Raw genomic sequence first — 21,683 nt, 5'->3', positions numbered from 1 at the left:
TATTGAGCATCAGCCCTCAGCGATATGCCGACGACAATGCTCGTAATGGCAAAGCGACCGTGTCGTTATAGGGAAATCAGTGCGATTTCACTTGAATATGTCATTGTGCGCCAAACAATAAATATTGTCGTATCATACACTATCAATAGGTTGTCTATACGCGCCGGCTACTGTTTTGGTGTGTACAGCTTTGGAGGTTAAACGATCGGACGAAATGGAAAGGTATACAATTTAACAGCCGGTGGCAAACATTTTCGCGACATGCCGAAGATATGTTTAATGGGATTCCTTTCATGGTGGTCGGCATCAGCACTTGAGTTATCGCTAATTAAACTGCAATTAAACGTCGGTTGATATTTCTGTTTTTATTAATAATTGTGCCTGCGAATTTGGGCGGTCTCTTTTAGGTGAAACAATTAATTTAATTTTTTGTCTAATAAACCAAAGATATATGAGTATGCGTCTGCATTTCTAAATTCTCTTGTCATGGAAACCGTTTGTTATTTTGTGAGAAAAAAAAATATGCAATAATGACCTTACAGTAGTAATAATACGCTGCAGTGTTGAATAGACAGTTAACTAATAAAACTACATTTAACTCTGATGTAGCTGAAGAAATCATATTATTTCTGTCTGATTTCAAGTTTCGACGATTTTTCATACGCAACCAATACCTAATTATTCTAAATGATTTATAAAGTAAAATTATAATAGTTTTCAATACATAAAATTATTGTAAATTATAAAGTTTGAGTGATATTAAATTTGCCTAGTTATATATTCATTTTTTATTGACACCTTAATAAAATTATTTTATTAAAAAAGTGTTTGATAATAGCTAGACTGTCATAACATTAATTTAATAGTTTAAATAGCAATAATACATTTTCGAGGAAGTTCGAAGAATATTCCCAATAAATAATATAAAATGTCAATTGAATGTTTTTTATGCAAAGTCACTTTACAGAATACGTAACGTTTGTGAGGAAAGCATATTACCATTTATACAAATTTATTATGATCAATGTGCTGTCTAACCATTAATTTATTCGTATTAAGCACGCGATTATTCCGTCTGGTCTTAATATATTTTTGCTTAGATCTCCCGAGGCCCTACAATTTTAATTTATAATAATAATAAACAATATTCAGTATATTTTTTATTCACTACTAATTTTATAATTTAATAAATATTGAATAGGTTAATTCTGGGATAAAAGTATTTTAAATATTTTCATAATTACTTCTCAAAACCAAATTTTCTAGAAAAATTTCATATAAATTTATTAACTGTGAGTTAATAATCTATAGCATGTATCTATTTGTGTAATAAGTATCTAATACAAATATTTTAATAAATACATAAATATATTTCAATGTTACCCTTTAATTTTTATAATCATATTCATTATGGTTTTGCTTCAGTTTAAATAATACTATGCAGGTTCGTGGAAGTGATGCGAAAACTCAAAACAGTTCCTTCGGCTTCATCGGTTCAAAAAAAAAAAAAGGTATGTTAAATATATTAAGTTAAATGTATTTACAATATAATATTATAATGTCTTGAGTTAAAGTAAGTATTAGTTCAAAGTTATATAAAATCATATTTTAATTTAAAACTTTATAATTATATACAATCTTCAATATTTGTTTTTTGGTTTTGATTTAATAAAAATATCAACTAAAAACCTAGTTACTTATATTGATTTAATTGGTTAATTTAATAAATCATTCAATTGGATTTAATATTTATTATTGTTAATTATTATGGTTAAATGTATTTTAGTAATCAAAAACTATTAGAATATTTCAGGGATTATAATACATACATTATACACAATTATTATAATATGACGTTTAGTGAATTACTTTCATCAAAGTCAAAAATTACATTTGTATACGTTTACATACATTTAAAAATGATTTAATATATTATTATATTCCTTGATAATCTTTGAACTTAATTATTGATAAGAGGAATGATTGTATGAAGAATACAAATTGGGTAGCATTTTATCAATAACTATTATGGAATATTATTTCGAACATTCAAACGAGAGGTTGTAGTTTACGTTTTAAAAATGATTTACTCACATATTTTTTTTTATATAACAAAATATTAATATATTATGTATTGAAATTTGCAATATATACTATACCGACGTCTACGTACCATAATATCTATTGTATTCGATTAAATCGAATCAAAATCATTGAATTTAAATAAAGCAATCATGTCGAAAATAGTAACCAAAAATAAAAATTGATATTAATTTTATTTATTATTATATTTTTTTTATATATTAATTAAATTAATATGATGTCTAATTGTTGAGTCATCACTGTAAAAGACCTTATGACGTATCTAGTTCAAACGCATTAAATTGTGACATAATACTTGTAAGCTATTAAGAATTTACCACTAAAAATATATTTTAAGTCGTATGTATATAATATAATATGATAGAAATCACAAGATTCTCGTGCCCTACTTTAGAAGTAAGAATTATAGTATAGGTTTTCTGTTAGCAATGCATAATCCACGTAACAGTTGACAATGCTTCTACGTAACTAGGCCTTAAATATATAATTATTTTTAGATTGTTCCAGCCAGTTAGTTTTCATTTTACTCGTACAAAAATTTTCTTTAACGATTTAGTTAAAATATAATATTTAAATTGTAACTCAATGTTTCGGGAATGTATTTTAAAATGCCATTCTGACGTTCCAATATTCTAATGATCGAAAAATGAATATTTTATTGTTACTACCACGCCATACACGATACATCACACTACGTAGTGTGGGCCGGTTAACACCTGTTTAATAATATAATATAATATAACAATAATGAAACAACGATGTTTTACAAATTCCCGAGATGGTCTTCTAACGCAATCGTTGTACTATTTACATAATTCGATTGATCCAAAACGTGTTAATTATATGCATACGCACATAGTTAGATTTTATATTGTTACGTTTATTTTTAGTTATTTGGATTTAATGCAATTGTAAAATAGGTATATATTACATTACACATAATAATATACAAATATATACTTATATATTTATGTATATTATTATGGATATTGTGCGAATTTATAATGCAGTGCAGTGCTGTTGGCGTGGTGTGCGACATTTTGATAGGTAGCACATACTCGTAATAATAATATAAAGCACATATACCTAAAATATTGTGACATGTGGTGCGCACACACGATGATAGGTGTGTCAGGTATGTATGGTTGGAGGTTGCTGACTAGAGTATTATAGCCTCCGTCCTTATACACCGTATTGTATTTACTAAATTGAAGTCCGTACGAAATTACATGTGCGTTGCATAAAACGGTGCGTAGGTACTAATCGAATAAAAAAAAAAATTGCCGGGCTCGGAATGTTTATTGACTGAACAACAGAGTAACAACAACAATAAAAGAACTATTTAAAAATGAAAATGGAGGCGGCCGGTTTTTATTTTTTTGAAGATCTACACGAGTTGGTTAGTATTTCCCGTTCAAAGAATTGTGTGTTTTAATTTGTGGTTAAAACGTAAAACCAATATCATAATACTTTTCATATTTTATGTAACTCTCAGTACTCTCTCATATCTCCATCTGAAAAAAAAAAAAATCAGTTTTAGTTATACATCACGGCAAGTAGATACTTAAAGTAGTTCAATACTTATGGAATTCATTTTTCAGTAACATTTTAAACAATAACCGTTGTGGATATTCGTTTGATTTGATTGATTTATAGACATTTATTTGAAAGATTTCATAAAATGTAATCGAATTGCTTTCTTTTTTTATAATATAGGTATACATATCAATTACGAAATGATTTCGTACGCCAACAACATAAAATAAAAATGTCTGTACTATAATTCTTAAATTCCATTAATGTATAATGTCGGTAACAATAAATGGATTTCATGTGTAAATTAATGATTATTATCTATGTAATATTTATTTAAATTAAATAATATGTTGCATTATGTATGAAAATCCTTTGTACCCATCACAAATTACCTTTGAAACCATGTTGTCGGCACAAAAACAATGGAAAAGTTGAATAGGAATTCAAAAATACGATCTTACATATCATTGGTCGTACCGATTAATTTTGACATGCCTATATAGTACCTATAATTTTATTAAGTCTTATTATAAATCTTTTCTCTTTTATAAAGTAGGTATATTATAAGACTTAATATAAAAATATACAATAGGTGTGATTAATTTGTTCAATTCAATCACTCTTCGTGTATGCTGTACTATAAATATAAGCCAGGTATTGAATAACAGGTACCTAACCTACCTATCTAATATACTTAAAATTATTATTTATTAGTTATTACACATATTATTATCTCGTGATTATCGTAATGATTTATATCGTAAGAATGATTGACAATATAATTGTATAAATGACTAGATGAATTTTTTGTGTAAATACAATTATAAAGAATAATTTGGTAGTATAATTATAGTTATGATTTTCCTAAGTTATATTAAAATAAGTTTTTTTTTAAAATGTAATATATTTATTATACATTACCGCTGGGTGGTTTTCTTCGAGAAATTCGGATGCGACATATTATATTTTTTACTCAATAATGACAATTTGTATATTTTTAAGAACGAATGCTAAAAAAAAAAAGTTATATTAAAATTAAGTATTATAAATATATAATGTTGTAAAAATATACCTACTTGGATTATTGTTGAGCTCATTCGTATTCATTAAAATAAATGTCATATTTGTTACAAGTTATCTAAATCTTTTGTAACACATTTAACCCCTACAAGTCGGTCATAATCATATTTGGTCGTCAAGGATATTACAACAATAAGGATATTCTAATATGCCGTGACTGTACAGTTGTCTCTCCCCTTTGTGTATATCTATTGTCATAAACATCTTTATCTTTCTTCGAGGATTTGCTCGTATGTCGTTATTTATTTACGACTTATGATGTTTGTATCTAATATCTATAATCTATATTATAGTACCGTTTTCGACTACTCATACCAAACTAGTGAGAGTCAAACATATCAAATTGTATATGCATTTAATTATGGTATTAGTATCAGCGTTTACAATTTGAAAAAAAAAACATTAATAATTGTAAAAAATAAAAGCAATAATTCATGCCATTTCAATAAAACAGGCGGCCCATTAAAAAGATAATATAACAACAATCATAATTATATTATGCATATTGTAATTTATCATGTATCTAATAATACAAACATATTATAAGTAATAAGTATGTGCGTAGAGTTTTAAATCTTTATAGAACCACTACTCGCTCGAAAAAAGCTAATTTAAAAATAATAAATACAACTCCTAAAGCCATTCGCATAAGAAATTAATGAAATATTTTGTGTTTGATATTTTCGTATTAACATTAATTTTATCATGTCATTTTTTTTTTTTTTTTTATAAATGATGTTTTAAAATAGTGAAATCGATTACACCTTACAAATATTCCGACAATTTCAATTGACAGTTCAATTTATATTTATATTAGTAGTCAACGTACAAAATATATAATATTATAGTTACGCACTTGTATACATAAATTCATTTGATTAACGTTATACTAATGTTGTGATCGGTCCACGAAAGAAAATATTTTCAAATCAGCTTTAAAGTTAAATTTAAGCCAGATTGATAAACTTTTGAGAGACGATTGAACATTTATACGTACATAAATATGATGATAATTTTTAAATTTTTACCAGAAAAAAACCCAAAACAGATTGCGTAACTCAAACAACTGATTTGAGTGTAATCATGAAACAAAATTAGAAAAAAATGTAGTTTTTAAAATGTCATATTTTTTTTTTTATAAAAATTAACGTTAGCCAATTATAATAAGGACAACTAAAAGTACAATTATTTAATAGTTTAATTAGAGACACAAAACATGAATTTTAAATTTTTAACTCTTTATAAGAGAAGTATACACAGTATAAAATTATACGTCATAAAAATCTAATTTTAGACATTTGGTAAACTCCAATGAGATCACTGATCACATTGTGGAATAATTATATATATACAGTATTTGTGTTATTATTTACATTCATTTACAGCCTTTTAATACTTCGAAGCATGATATTTTCGTCTTAAAAAATCATTTATAATAATAATGTGTCAAATGTTTCAAATTATAATGAATAATCTTACCGTAAATCGTAATCCTTTTGTGATATGAATATCGTATAGTGGCGTAGCGTGGGTGTCAATTTAATGTATGCATTGAAAATGATAAAACAATAAATTTGTGGGCAGCTCCACCCCCCACACTCAATTCAGTTTTAAAAAATCAAGGTTTAAACGTACACAAGTTTTCCATATTTTGAATCTTAATAACTATTAGTATTATACACCAAAAAAATATCACTTTATATTAGTAAAATTCGCAAAAAAATGTGTTGAATTTATTGGTCAAAATGTTTAATAAAATAATAAATACAAACATTTTTTTTTTATTAATAAATTAAATCAGTTCTTCTATTTTTAGTAAGAACATTTTCGTTTAAATGATAATAAAGAACGATAAAATAATGGAATAACGTGTGAATCAATATCGTATATAATACTGATTGCGCATACAAGTGATGAGTACACGATCTGCGATCTGCGAGCCTTTTATGTTATGTGATCGATATTATAATAAAATATGTAAATTATTGTTATTGTATGACTGCACACAATAATAAACACAGTGGGTTCTATAAAATATTGTTAAACGATTTTGCTATGGTGCCGGCTACTCTTAATAGCCTTTAATGTAACATTATTACGTAATCGCGTGTAATTTCGGATTGATCAATTCCCACAAACTATGAAGATAATCCATAATATTAAATATATTATATTATAATATGTCATAGCATTACTAAAACCGATCGTCCAATACGGCTTGAAAACATGGGCACAGAGATAAACAGAAGATCGAGACTATTGATTTTCGAAAGAAAAGTTGTACGGACAATTTACTGTCCAGTTTTTGATAGTTAGACCAATGAATGGAGAAAACTACATAATGATGAACTCCAAAGACTTTTGACTATTCAAAGGCCGAATATAGTTAGAGAAATTGGAAAATGAAGACTAATGTGGGCGGGTCATGCATGGCTCAAACAGGGAGCGTTAGTTGAGCGGTTGATTGAAAAATACCCTATAGAAAAAATACCGTTAGGTGGACCTAAATTAATATGGGAAGACTGTGTGAAGAAATACGTTAAAAAAATAGAAATCGAAATCAGATGGTGAGAAGTATCGGAGGATAGGGACAGATGGTAAAGTTTGTGTTTAGCAGTATGGTCTTAAAGGCAGAAATTAAGAAAGAAAGAGAAGAAAAATATCACAAAATACTATATAATTTAATAATAAACAAAAATAATTTTTTAATTTTTGAAGTGTATGCTATACACAGCTTACACACACGCTACATCACTGGTATTCTCGTATTCTTTATAGGTAGCTACATGCCTACATGGCTACAATCGAAGGTTCGTTCGTAATTAATGCGTCATGGTAATCCGTTAAAGTTCATGTTTTTTTCAGTGATTGGCCGTTATACATACAAGTAGATCAAAGGTGAACGTTTTATCGTGTAATAGGTACACAGATTAGGTGCACCGTTTGTAAATATTTTGTAGTTACGCAAACCGTGGCTGAAAAACGTGTTCATTACAGGTATTATTGTAATAGTTATTAAAATATGTTCTATATATATTGTATATAGAATATATATTACAATATATTCATATATTTAAATTAAATAATTTTCATACGTTTTTAAGAAAACTAATGATATTATGCGTCGTTAATTTATAAATTAATTGAAAACCATGACTAGGTACCTATATACTAGGTACTATGGCTGCTATTCTTAAAACTAATTATAACTTATACATAATATGATGGTTACATTTGCGTGTTTTGTTTTAACACTACAATCATTCATTGATGAAAAAACTATAAAATTTTGGTGGGATTTAAGTGAGGTCTAGTTTGTATAGGTAATTTTTAGTTTAATTATCCGCATGTTTTGACTTCAAAATAATATACCTATTCAACGTTGTTATGTAATTTCGTCCGTTTATATTACTAATTTGTTGCTGAAACTGTTGAGGGTATTATAGTTATTAGATTAACATTTTATAATATTCGAATTATTGTGCTCAAATCGTTGTTTTTTCCTTACAAGTTTATAACCGGAATATTTAAAAATATTATTATTATATTTAAAATTTTGTATGCAATTATTTGTGTCTAGAATTAAAACCTAGGTAATATTTTGTAATTTATTTAAATAAAAATATAAAATTTTCCACAAAGATAAGATATAGGCAAGTGAACTGTAAAAATGATTATAAAAAAAACCACACTATAATACTAAAAAAAAAAAAAATAATTTACACTTGTAAATAATTGAACCACCTAATACTAATTAGTTTAATAATTAGGTCCCCTAAATTATTGAATAAGAATAACACGAAGCGTTCACTCCCTCCACAATACCAACAATACTAACTTTACATAATATTAAATTTGTTTTATTCAATATCAGTTTTTTTTTATCTATTTATACCTATAAATTCAATTAAACAAATAAAATACGCAGTTGTAACAAACTCAATTTAATCAGTGGTAAAATATTACATTGTCAGGTCATTATAAAATTATCAATTTAAGCTTCAAATAGCTCACTATTTTAATAGTTACGACTTTCTTGAGTCAAAGAAGTTTATGAAGAAGACACTTTTTATAATATTTTTTTATATTACTTTTTAATTATTGGATAAACTAAAAACCATATATTTAAAATGTTTTTAAATTTAATTTTATCAACACGTAATCATTAATAAATACCATACATAGGATTACAAATTGAATATTTTATGTTGTGTTGGCTATAAATAATAATGGATATTATTTTTTAGCAAATACCAAATAGTCATATTATGCTATATACTTTTATCACATTTTACATGAATCTGGAGGGCACCGTAGCAAATAAACAGTGATACTATAATAATTAATATAAATTAATTAAATATTAATACTATATTTTAATAGTGAATTTTTTTTTATTTTTCGTTATTTGTACACTTTATTTGTCATAAACTTTGCTATTATTTTTTATGTTTTTGCTTTGTTGTTTTTTTTCAGCGTTTATTGTTATAAAGAGATGTAATTATTTGTAGCGAACTAGCTTTTTGTAGGGAATGTATAAGTTTTTCCGGAGAACGCATGACAAAAAAAATTTTAATTCTCAATGCTCAAGTGTCAAGACTCTGCATCATCAGTCAGATATACAGACTTAAAAACAGCAGTAGGTGAATTGTCCTCTTATACAATCATATGACTGCATTTTTTTATTACACTTATATGGGGTTGCGTATAGAAGTTTTGTAGTTGGAACGAGTGGCAACTAGACATTTGTAAAACTCAATAACATTGCCTATAATTTCCTTAGACCGTAATCTCGACAAAATGCACGTACATATCACCCTCATGTTCGAGAGGTGAAGTTATCCGCTGTACGTTGAGTGTAACTACTCAGTGTGGTGTAACTGATCGGTATCTTGAGTGGCGTTGTCGGGCGGAGGTCTTGAAACTGCGTTGTTCGTGTCACCACAGGAAAGATAACGTTAGACACTTTTTAATTCGAAGGAATCAGCCTTCAATGCGTTAAAGTCCTTTTAAAACTTGATTCTACAAAGTATTTGATGTATAATATTGGAAATCGTATAAATATACGTAGGAATATATATAAGTAAATTATTGTTGTATAATTTTTGTCCTGCAGATGACTTATTTAATTCTTTATGTAGAAATAATATCAAAGGTCCAATATTTAATAAATTATTGATTGATTTGTACTTATTGATTATCGTAAGCATAATCTTATCTAAATTAATTTTAAAATACTTATTTTATTTCTTCATGTTTCAAAACTATACAACTATTTGAAATTTCTTAACTATAAAATATGTAAAAAGCGATTAAAAGAAAATATGCATACATTAATGACGTTAGGTAATACATATTATGTATTCAATTGGTATAGGTGTTGATGTGCATTTAATGTCGGTAAAGATAGCATACAGAAACTTCGTTAAAATATAATTCCAATAAGGGTATCTGTTTGAAAACATTTTGGTACCTACGCATTTTCCAGATTTATTATAACCTCGTTTTTGTAGCATATTATACTGGAAACGGGAAACTGCATGTAGATGTTGTTTTGATAATATTACATTGGAACATTGTTTTAATAGGCAATTAAACTATAATTATTAGAATGTTGATACCATTTTGGAGTTAGCTAAAAGTATACATATAATATGGAAATTAAGAATAAAATTGATACCAGAAATAAATAATATTAATAGCAGAACGGGAGCACAGGTAGAATATGATATCTTTATAAACCCTATTATGTGTATGGTGGTAATTATTAATTTAAGCTTTATACGATTATTTGAATGATAAATAATAAATTTAAAAATAATCATATTAAAAGAACTACCTACAAATATATTATATTTTTTGCTGACTTAAATTGTAATTATATTTTTTATGCTTCCTGTAACTTCTAATATAACTAACACAGCATTTGAAATATACCTACACATTAAAACGCAAGTTCATCAGTATTACTTAAATACAATAATTAAAATATTGTAATTTATTAAGCTTAAATTAAATTAATAAGTAAATTATACAAATAATAAGTATTTTAGCGTTAATATGTTATATAGACATATAGTTTTGCAAAATTGCAATAACCTTAAATAGTTCCCAATAATAATATTTATCATTTTATAATAATTCATATTCTATAAACGTACATCACACTTAATATTTATTTATACTTATGAATATTAATTAATTGTTCATAAGTTATGATTAAGAGTTAAATAGGTATTGTATTTCCGTAAGAATGGTATGGAAACTTACAGTTTTTCATAAATTGTTTGTACTAAATTGTCCTACCTATACTTAATAATTGTATATTTGTATTTATAATTATATTTGTTTAATGCATATGGAATTCGAGTTTCAGATACTTGCCGATGATATCAAACTTATAAATCGTTAGTGAATGATGAATATTTTTCTGTAAATAACGATTACTGATAGCCATGTATATCGAAATATTGTGTAACGAGCTATAATATTGCTAAGTTTAAAAAAATCTTACTGTTACTTTGTTATACATTGCAAATCATTATTTTTTTTTTGCATATAAACACCGTATAAATTATTCAAAACACTATTCATCATAAAATATGTATAATTATAAAAATTGTTTTAATAATATCATTAAATAATTGGTTTTTAATTATGATATTCCCTCCTTCTCTCACTAAAAGAATCAACAAATCGATGTGACTAGGTATATTATATACTTAGGTATTTAATATTTTTATATTCTATACGTGTAGAGTATATTATAGAATTTACTTTGATATAATGATTTGAATAAATGACAAAAGAAAAAAAAAAGGTGTCAATAATAATATTTACTTTCGCATATTATGCGTTTGAAACTGCGAACTACAGGGGACAAAACAGCAGTTGTATCTAGATTGGAATCTCCTGGGGGGTTTGGATATATAGCAGTATGGTCACCACTTGCAATACAATATCGCATAGGTGTGTATATACTATATATATATATATATAAACTGTAAACAAACATTCAGTGAAATATCGATTCGCAAACCCGTGTCGTTGCAGCACAGAATCCAGACGACTCATATTTATATAAATCAACTCATACACGCTCGTATATATACGACACACACATGCATACATATGGGAGGTCCTGACCATATGGCAACGCGGCGTATCTTTCAGCGTGCCCCGGAGAAACCGTATGCGAATTCATCACTGCAGCTATCAATTACTATATTATGAGCACTTAGTGCTAACTTCAGCAGCAGATTTTATAATAATATGTTTTATCGACTACCTACCCATACGGTGCAGGACGCAGTTGGAGAGGCATGAAAGTGGTATTATACACCTAGCATCGGACATATATTATATTGACCAATAGTAATATAATAATGACAGCTTCTAACTAGATCGTGTAGGCCGCGCTCGCAAATGTCGAGTGTTATATTATTATGGTTTGTACCTTGGGTAGTCAGTCTCGGTGCTCGGAGACAAAAAATTAGTCCCACCTTGAACAACTGATGTATTCGTTAAGATAACGCGCTATGTTTTTTTCTCGCGCGTTTACGTGTATTTCCTTTTATCGGTCTAATAATATCATGTAAAAAGAAAGGAATAATGTCCTAACAAGAACACATAACAAATATGTACGTAAATACTCGTATATATATATATTAAAAAAAATGATATCTAGTTAAGAACGATCAATTATTATTCTTTTAAATGGATTAATGTAACAGGTCTCACCCCACGGACCAGTTAACACGAAGAGGTAAATCCATTGTGGTTTCTTCAACTTTTCAACTTAGGTTTATTTAATTTAAATTCAAAAAAAAGTTTTATACATAATAGGCCTGAATATATTATGTAAAAAAAAAAAAAAAAAACGTTTCGTGCATCCATATTTTTTTTGATATCTGGATGTATTCCTATTTTATGATTCAATGAAACCGGTTGAAAAACCATGTATTTTAAACAGCGGGGTGAGAAAAGGTTGGAATAATAATATATCATAATTCATAAGTATTAAAAATTGTTTGATGTTCAACAAAAAACTGGAAAAATGAGTTTTTATACTTAAGTATAGTATATAATAATAAAAAAAATGTATTATGTTTATTAAATGTAGATACGTAATACATCAAATAAAAACAATTATGGCCTACGGGATATAATTTTATAATTTTTTAATAAACTCTAATACGCTTACAGATATACCCTAAATCCTAATAATATTATATAAAGCAATATATAACATTTTTTTGTTGAACGGTATTTAGCCCTTACACAGTTATAAATAACTATTAGTTTATGTATTTTGTATGTTCAAATGATTTAGTTTTGATACTTCACTTAGAAAAAACATCTCTTAATATCAATATTTAAAACTTTACATAAATTACTATACACACAATAACATTATCAAAAAATTAAGATTCAATTTTAGCTATTACCTACTTATACTACGAACCTATTCATATTAATAATATATTTTATTTTAATAATATTAAACAAAATGTTTCCGACAAAATTTAAATTGAGTTATGTATACACAAAATACAGAAAAAAATAATTAAAAATGTGTATACATTTTCTTATTTCTGTGTTGTATAATATGGTATATAATAATTATAGAAAAACACACACAAGATTATTTTTAATATTATCTTATTGATTGTTTTATTGTTACCATATAATATCTGTATATTTTACGTGCTTCCTGTTTTTTTTTTGAATCCCATAACATTATCGGTTGAATTTACTTACTACCTGTTTTTTATCAACGGTACCTGTGGGAGTTTACATGGTATTTTATAATAATAATTGTAAATCATTGAAATTTAATGTACCTACTTCACAGTAATATAACGTATTATTGTGACATAAACAGGCATTTTCTTAGCTGGGGATCCGATAATGACGATGATAAAAAGATTTTTAATTATTTTAATCAAAAAACATCTATAACATTTGTATAGATTCGGTTGAAAGGATATCCGGTTATTGTTCGGATGGCCAATAAATATCTTACTAATGCAAACACACGTTGCGTATTTTTAAATATATTATATTATTATAGGCAGCTATTTTTAATTCTACGTTGAATCGGATTATAAAAAAATGATCTAGAGTGTAAAGTTATATAATACAGTAAGACACGATCAATTGTTGTGGGAAAAAGTATCGGATGATAAAAATTTACCAGATTCAGTAACCGTTTTTGTACTTTATACGCGTATTTAATAAGCCTTCACAAACTCGTTTTAACATCTTAGACGGTTTAATGATACACTATTATAGTAAATAAATGCTGCGCCGATCGACAGCATAATGTTGTGTGTTTTGTGTAATAATATTGTTTTCAAAATTGTTTGGATGTTGACCTCCTATTGGTGCAATTACGTTGTACAATAATTGTTATAGTACGTCTTGAGTTAAAGCGTTTTGTGTGTTCAAGCAAAAATACCAAACGTATCGCGCCGCCTATGGGTCATATAGCCATAATATTATAATAAAAAAACAAACGAACAAAACTTTTGCGTTGTATCAATATCGTCGATCATTCGACAGAAACAGCTGATGACGGACATTGTTTTACACAGCACAGTCTCTCACTTATACATAGAGGTGCACACACGCATAATAATAATAATAATAATAATACAAATTTAGCATTTAGCTGCTACAGCATCAGCAGCAGTAGTAGCAGTCGACGCGCGTAATCTCGTGTGGACCTCGTTTATTTAAACGACAAATAATGTTATATTATTATGCTTCCTTTGTTTCTTGCGCCGTGGTGACTTGGCGGTTTTCGTTTTTTTTTCGGTCATAATTTTTCAAACGCGATCTCTCCTCTCGAACGAATGTTATTGCTTGCGTACGTGCTCGACGTTAAAACAAACATGTTGCGCCGCTCGCAAATACGATGTTTTAACATTACTAATAACTATATAATATATAATATTGTTATCGCTTTATTATATCGATATAACCATAGGCGAGGTTTTCCGAGAGGCGGGGATACAAATTCTTAACTGTTATAATTATCATATAGGTATATAATATTTCATCATTTATTGTATATAGTGTATGCATATATATATACCTAGTATTATAAAATATGATTTTTAAATTACCTAGTAATTAGATTTTGATTTTTTTTTAAACATAAAATCTTAGATGGCCACAAGTTCTCGTCAGCATGGTTGATCTATAACTTTAAGTGCCAACAGATTTATATTGAAATCAAAGATCTAATAAAAATACCAACAAATATTGGTTCTTATCCCCTTCGTGCGTATAAAAGTATTATCGTCTTCTCCAGTTGTTAAAACGATATATATATAAACATATAATATATGTATAGTAGTATATAATACCTATAATTATATACTGCAGGCTTCAGTTTTACGACCGTGCGTTTTGTGATTCTCTAAATAAATAAAGATTATATACATACCGATATGTTTTAATAATAGTTTTTCAAAGTAGAATCGACTAACTTAGTTGACCAAATCTAAACACTTTAATAAATAAAATTACATTTTCATGTTTTTATCTTGATATTATTATTATTATTTATATTATTGTCTATGTATATTGTATCGAGTATCGACTTGATATTATATGCGTATTGCGTATGTCGTATATACAACATATTGCATACAAAGTTCGAAACTGTCAGTTTTGGGGCGTGTATAACTAATGTCGAAGAAAGACAATAAGTATTTAAATTTTATAAATAAAAAAAAAATATTAATGTGTACCTATTACAAAAAAAAAATTATAAAATATTTTCCCACATCATAAAGTCCACAGTTCTGGACTTTGTACGAAGGTTTAGTAAACATATTTTCTTCATTATATACATTATATATATATATTTATATACACACACATACACACACGCATATACTTATTTTGTTAATAAAGTTTTAATAGTATAACTAAAACACAATTGCAAATTAGATATATACCATTTTTCAATTTTGTTATCGAATTGATTTTAATTGTAGTATATTAATTCATTACCTAGTCATCGCATTCATATTATATATGACATTTTGAATGTGAAAACTTACTCCTTCACCAAATATTGTACATAATGTGTTTTTTTTTTTTTTTAAAAAAAAACGTTATTTTGTGGTCGTTCACATTAAATTCAGACATAATCCATATTATTATTATTCTAAATGATACTGCGAGGTTCGTTTAAGGTGTTTAGTGTATTTGTAAAATAATTGCAGTTATTTTACGCCGTGAAAAATACATAAAACTAGTTTTTTTTAGAGAAAAACTGTCAACAAGTGGCTGTGGGTCCAATAAGAAATATAATTATGACATTTTTCACGTTTTTATACGTTTACATTCATTAGTCATCACATTATATCATATATGTGAAATTTTGAATGTGAAAACTTACTCCTTCACCAAGTATTATATTTAATGTGATTTTTTCAAAAAAACGGTATTTCGTATTTGTTGACATTAAATTCGGAAATATTCCATATTATTATTGTTCTATACTAAACTGCGACGTTTTTATAATATGTAGAATGCGTTTGTGAAATGATGGCATGAATTTTACACTGTGAAAAATAAGAAAAACTAGTTTTTAGAAAAAGTGACAACAAGTGGCTGTGGACCGAATAAGAAATATAATTTTGACATTTTTTTTGTTTTTATGCGTTCATATTTATTATTATTAAATATTAATAATTACGTGTTATAGATACGATTCGTTTAGAAGAATACAAACATATTTTCAAAAATATTCAAATTTGAAACACTCGGAAATTATGACGTTGACGTTACGTAAGTGGTAGACGCTAATTAATAATATATACCTAATATAAATGCACATAATATTATAGTATTATTATAATAAACGTACAGTATTATAATAATAAGTATTTTTAATTATTTTTGTCTGTCGTTAAACGTTTTCATTACGTATTGGACTGTATTACTGCCGGGCTATTGTTTTTGCAGACGATTCACGAATTCACTTGTAGTTATAATAATTGTAGTATAATCATATAAGTGATACATACGAAACTGCAAAATCGTATAGGTACCTATAAAAATAATGTTACTCTTTATCTTTAGAAAAAATGGGGGGGGGGGGGGAGACACGTGCCCAGTAAAACACAATTTGGCGGTGTTATAATACACTTATATTGTACGATTAACTCGTAAAACTCATAATGATTAATGAAGAAATGGTATTAGGTGGGCGCTGTGACCTGTAAATTTTTTGGTTTGCCGCCGTCCGTCATAGTCGTTGACCGTTCTGTTTACAAGTCGAGCATAATATTATAACTATACGTCGATAGTTATGATAATACACTGTAAAAAGTGATGGAGCGATTTGTTATCGTTGGCCGCGAAAATCGGTGGCCACGTTTTTGCGTTTAAACCTCGTCCGGAAAAAAATACGTCGTGTAAAATATAATCGTACCGAACGTGGTAACAAAGCCCGCGCCGGTCGGTCACCAGCAGTCGTACTATACTATATTATTATAATCGTATATACAGAATATTATATACGTATAGTAGTAGTCGTCGTCATCGTCGTAGTAGTAGTAGTATTATCGTAGTAGTATTATCGTATAGTCGTACGCGTATTGTAGGTCCCGACACGCGCGATTTTAATCGTATACGGATCGCGTTCGGGCGGCGCGTCCCCTAGACCGGTTTCAGAGATTTCGACGGCCGGGTGTTGTACGCGCGCGGTCGTACAACCTCGGCGCGGGGGTACGCCGCCGCCGCTTTGTCGCAGGGGAGTGGTCGCAGGTGTTTTACCCATTGTACGCGGTGGCCGTACGCATCGTGCGTCCGTGCCAGCGCGTGCGTACCGCGGTAAGCGGGCGGCGGACGGCGGCGGCGGCGGTGGCGACCACAGTATAACGTGGTGGCCCCAGTCTCGTACCGACGTTCGCGCCGACCGGTCGTCCTCTCCGCGCCGCGTGAAACTGGTCTTGAAGCCGTCGCTGCAGTTTTGGTGTGCGCGTCGCGAGTGCATTTTGTTTTCGAATTTCGTTTTGCCGCCGCAGTGTATATTCTTCGGTGCAATACCATACAAACACCACGCACACGCTTAGATTTCTGGATTACTGTATATGATGTCCGCAAGCCGATAACGCAGGTGAGTCGGGTCGAATTATGTTTACAATATAATGTAATATAATATATAATAGGCGAAGGTTTATTGCCGATAGTTGTTACGGCTCGGCCGGGATAAAAAACGTTCGGGGAGGTTCCGAAGTCTCGGCGTTTATTCGCGGTCTTATTCTAATGACCGCGTTGACGACGCGATCCGCGCGACTTTGACTTTGCCTCCGTTCAACGATCACATAATACGTTTTAATAATGGCTTTGTTTATGCGTTTTTTTACGCGATATTAAAATATAGTAGTAGCATTACAGTCGTCCGTAAACGGCTTAAATTACGAGTGCGCTTATTTCAAGACTTCAGGTTGATGGTATGTTTTAGTACCCTCCCCCCAAAAAGCACACATGGATCACGACTCTAGACTCTGGCTTGCGCCACTGTATAGTGGTTCAGTCGGACATAAATGATATAATGCATTTTTGCGACGCCCCCGGACCACGTCGTAACACGATTCGTAGTCGACCGTGCTGGGTTTGATTTCGCGCGTAATCAATACGTCCATTATCTCGACGTCTTCATCGTCGCGGTCGTAGGTCTTCGGCGAGAGGGTTCGAAAATGGCTTACTAAGTGGTCGGATAAGCCACCTACGCCCATATACATTGACATCTCACGAAGCGTCCACCATCAATTATCCATTCTGTCACGGATTGTTTCCGGTTGACGGGTTCGACGGGACGCGGGTGCCGTGGTCACGACGATTGTCGTCTTGGTCGTATAAATTATTATTATCATATTATAAGGGTTGTTTTTTTGTGCGTGTAACTGAGGGCGTGAAGGTGGTTGCAGACGAAAACGGCCACTGTTTGTATATGTTATACTTGTATATACACCACCCACCTACGTAATCTGTATTATGTTTGTATACCTATAGAAATCTTTTTGGTAAACAAAAAAAAAAAAGGGAAAAAAATTATCTCGTTATAGGTTTTACGGCACGTTCGGCTCGAAAACTCCATTATTTATTATTATATAATGTGTCTTGCCGTCATCTTCGAGTCCGTCGTCACCGGGTGGCACCACCATGGGGACATTCGATATAATGCACTTCGCGGCAGTCGTTCGGCGCCTGTATTCGGACGCGACGGGCCTCGAACATCCGATGGTGACCGTTTACCTGGTCCATGGCGCCATACGGGTCACGACAATCACGACTGGCGGCAACGTCGAGAAGGGGGTAGAGTGTAGGTGGTAGTAGCCCCGATAGATATAACTTTTATAGCGTCTATATAGAATAATGTCGTATGTATATAATATATAATGTAATCGCTTATATATTGTATATATTGTAACTGCAGTCGTGTGCGGTTGTCGTGATCGATATTTGCATTTGCACCTACCTCCATAATAAACACACCCGCGTACACAGGTCATTTTTGTCTCGTTCTTTCAAAGAGTAATAATATACCGCAGCAGGATCGCTTAGACCGCGCGATCTTAACCTAGGAACCACCGGCCTCGCAGTGCTCGAGCGCACGGGTGCGGATTTATGGAACATGCTAAACTTCATAGATACCGTCTAAATCTACTCAAAGGTTACCATATATTATTATAAAATTTGTAAGTCAGCTTATTTTATTTTATACGGAAAGCAATAACGTTATCATAAAAAAAAAATAAACCATATAAACCGGTTGCACCCTGTGACATCCAAGAACAATAACCCGCTCGCATATAGGTAACATGTACATACCCGTGACAATAATAATAATATGTATTTTATAATAGTGTGTACCTATAATAGTATAATGTGTGCTCACGGTTGATTGTTCCGATGACCTTGGTTGACCCTAGGACCAGTGCAGTGTCTCTGTATATTTTTTTCTCCGAGAAAACTCTTGGAATTAAGGTACCCTAAACGCGTTGGTGTGTATACTGTATACATAGTGTTGCTGCGTCGCTCAGCTCCCGAGTTCGTGAGGGTGTCCGCAGCCAGTATAATAACAACACCAGCATACAGCAGTGGTTTCCCTCGCGTACATTGTTGTATTATTATTTATTATAATAAGTACAACGACGGTTGGTGTGTGCGACGAAACTCTACAGACGTCAAAAAATATTACCACCGATGTCAAACTAAATGAAAAGGGAGTTCACTACGGATGTTATAAATTCAAATGAAAGAATTTGGAGACTTCATCGCTGTATGTATTTAATTATATAACATGTTCGTGTACGGATTGAAATGGTTTTTACGCGTTTTACGTGCAAATAATATGATTTTTTTTTTATTTTTTATTGTTTATGGTCTCCTGGACTTGCAGTATACAAGTATGCAGTTAATATTTTTATTTTATCATTTTCGTGGAACCATGCGTGGTCTTCTTCTACCTTTTCGTTTGGGTATTGTTCGTAAATCTTTCTGTCTTTTTTACACCATAATATATTATATTATAGATTTTTTTTTAATAAATTAATCAACAGATAACTAATGTCAATACTTTTTGGTAAAACCCGTTTGAAATAATAATTATAAAAAAAAAAATACGTTTTATTTGAATTATTTTTGTTAATCCGTTTTGACCAAATATTTAGGGATATTCTGTAACAATAGAAATTAGAATGAATTGTTAGTTACTTAAGTTATAAAATGTCGACTCATTAATGTATACAATCTTTTGTCTTGAATACAATAAAAGATCTACTATTTTGGAATTGTTAATTACATTATATGAATTATGATCTTCAATTACCGCCATTTGATAATTTTTAGTTCATTATCATTGAACTTAATAGGTTATATACATTATATCTACATATATATAATACCTATGCTTTGTAGATATGTACCATATTATTTACTAACACCGTTTGAATTTTTCAAACCATTCTATAATTTCCTAATACTAATCATATATAAAAGTATGTGAAAACGTATATTTCTACTAATAATTTGTAAATAATATAGAGGTGATTTTGCTCTTCACGTCTTGACAGGGGCTGATAAACACGTACGAAATCCTCGGGAAACGGGTGGCACGTGTCGTCGGGCTAGAGGTGATCAAGATTTATTTCATTAAATAACATTATAAATAATACGCACTTAGAAAAACGTAAATGATGGTTGGTTATAGAAATCGAATTTCTTTTCACTGAACGATACTAGGTATAATATATTAATATACACGATACATGCATTTACAAATGCATAAAATTAAAAATAAATAAATAACGTGAAAATGATGAAGCGTATAATAGTGAATAGAATAGTGGAACTACAGAGAAAATAGCGAGGACGACCATTTTTTAGGAACGACTAAAGACTAATGGAAACTATCTCTGTTACCCATTCAATGCGAGTATACAGTACCTATAATAGATATGTGGTTAGCGGTCTCTTCGTTGTGTTTACTACGATCAGACCACAGATAGTATTAGAACCTTATCGTATTTCGCCAACAACTTTCCGACCGCGTTCGTCGACGAACTCAAAAAGAAGGTTTAATATTATAAACTCACAGACTGCGATACTATCACAGTAACCAAGGTTTAGTAACCGATACCAATATTGTTTACGGTATGTTCATGGTAAATTGGTAAGTGGTAACTGTGACATTTTCCGTTGGTCATCGTTCTTGTTACAACCGATTGTTTCTGTTTATATTTTTCACATCAGTCTTTTCGTACCGTTTGATGCTTACTGGTTTTAATTGAATGATTTTATGGTCTTGTCCGTCAATTATTTTTACATAGTGTACATCTTACATTTATAGGCAGTGTTATAAAGTGCAATGGCATTTTGGTGAAAATAGTTTTTAAAATAGGCTCTCTATGACTCTATCACCTCTGAATTATGTG

At 29.7% G+C, this 21,683-nt stretch overlaps 1 protein-coding gene across 1 annotated transcript in view; it reads left to right on the top strand.

The window, feature by feature from the left end:
• Positions 1-17,619: 17,619 nt before the first annotated feature.
• The window catches only part of LOC114124103 (semaphorin-5A), a 46,270-nt gene continuing 42,206 nt past the window's right edge, over positions 17,620-21,683 (top strand). Inside the window, exon 1 of the mRNA XM_027987281.2 lies at positions 17,620-17,860. The gene's annotated coding sequence lies outside the window, so the exon portion shown is untranslated. The remainder of the gene's footprint in view (positions 17,861-21,683) is intronic.

Source organism: Aphis gossypii, chromosome 1 (assembly GCF_020184175.1).
Source record: "Aphis gossypii isolate Hap1 chromosome 1, ASM2018417v2, whole genome shotgun sequence".
NCBI lineage: Eukaryota > Metazoa > Arthropoda > Insecta > Hemiptera > Aphididae > Aphis > Aphis gossypii.
Note: the sequence above shows the minus strand (reverse complement) of the source record. Positions and strands in the feature narration are given on the sequence as shown.